Source organism: Elephantulus edwardii, unplaced genomic scaffold (genome assembly GCF_000299155.1).
Source record: "Elephantulus edwardii isolate Elephantulus edwardi_28Jun2011 unplaced genomic scaffold, EleEdw1.0 scaffold00009, whole genome shotgun sequence".
Classification (NCBI taxonomy): Eukaryota; Metazoa; Chordata; class Mammalia; order Macroscelidea; family Macroscelididae; genus Elephantulus; species Elephantulus edwardii.
This window is the reverse complement of record NW_006399759.1, coordinates 6,058,673-6,059,921: the sequence shown is the minus strand read 5'-3', so window position 1 is coordinate 6,059,921 and position 1,249 is coordinate 6,058,673.

Below are 1,249 nucleotides of genomic sequence, written 5' to 3'. Positions count from 1 at the left end.
AGGAGGGTGAAATATCATCACATTTGCTTTGGACATATTCTCAAGAAGAATCAGTCCTTGGAGAGAGAGATCTTACTGGGAAAGTGGGAGGAGGGTAAGAAAAAGAGAGGAAGATTCTCAGCAAGGTGGACTGACACAGTGATTGCCATGGTGGGCTTGAGCATGGCATAGATTATGAGGATGGTGCAGGGTAAGGAAAGGTGTAAATCTGTTGTTCCTAGGGTACCAAAGAGTTGTAGTCAAATCAATAGTACCTGACAAAACAAGAACATAGTGACCTCTGATGATTCACCATAGTGAGCTCTAAGGACATCTGAGGAACTCTATTTGGTATAGTCTACAGGGAATTGCACTGCTAATGTAAAGGCCACATGTCTCAGGTGGTTCAAATCAATAAGTAACTGTATGGCAATAAGATGGGTAATCACTCATGTGGAATTGCTAACCCGAGGGAGAGGCAGACTTTAGTTCTGACTTGACAGCAATGAGGATTTTTTTAAGTTAGAAATTTGAGTGAATGCTTACAAAACAAATTAATTTTTCATTCAACCGTTCACATATATTTTGTTTTATGGCATCATCCTAGAGAGGATTAAACCAGGCTGCTCCTTGGAGGCAAGAATTCTGAAGCTTAGTCTGACATACTTTGGATGTTGTAAGGGGGGACCAGTCCTTGGAGAGGGACATCATGTTTGGGAGGGTGGAGGGACGGTGCAGGAGGGGAAGACCCTTTATGAGGTGGATTGATTCAGTGACTGGGGTAATCGGGATGGGACTGTCGGAGACAGTGAGATTGGCACAGGATACAGCAGGATTTAGGGCTGTTGTACAGAGGGGTCGCTATGAGTTACAGGCGACTCAGTGGCACATAACAACAACAGCACCACATATCCCCAATTCCTCTCTGTGATCCGCATTTTCATTAATCCTTCCAGCCTGCACCTTCCTAAGTTCTGAGATTTATTCTTGCACAATAGCTGGCCTTTTGATCTTGTCTGGCTGATTGTTCTAAGGATTGAGTGACTCCTTAGTATTATTTTTTTCTCTCTTTTTTGGCACGGGGAAGGGATATTTTTCTATTTCTTTAAGTATTTATTTTAATGAAAGTTAATAGAAAACTTGGATTTCCATTCATTCATTATTGCATATTTTCCTCCCTATTCCCCCTGGTTCGCTTTTCCCTTTAAGAAGATTCTTTCACTGTTGCACAATCCTAGTGTTATTTTTCACCTTCTAGTCTTGTCAATTA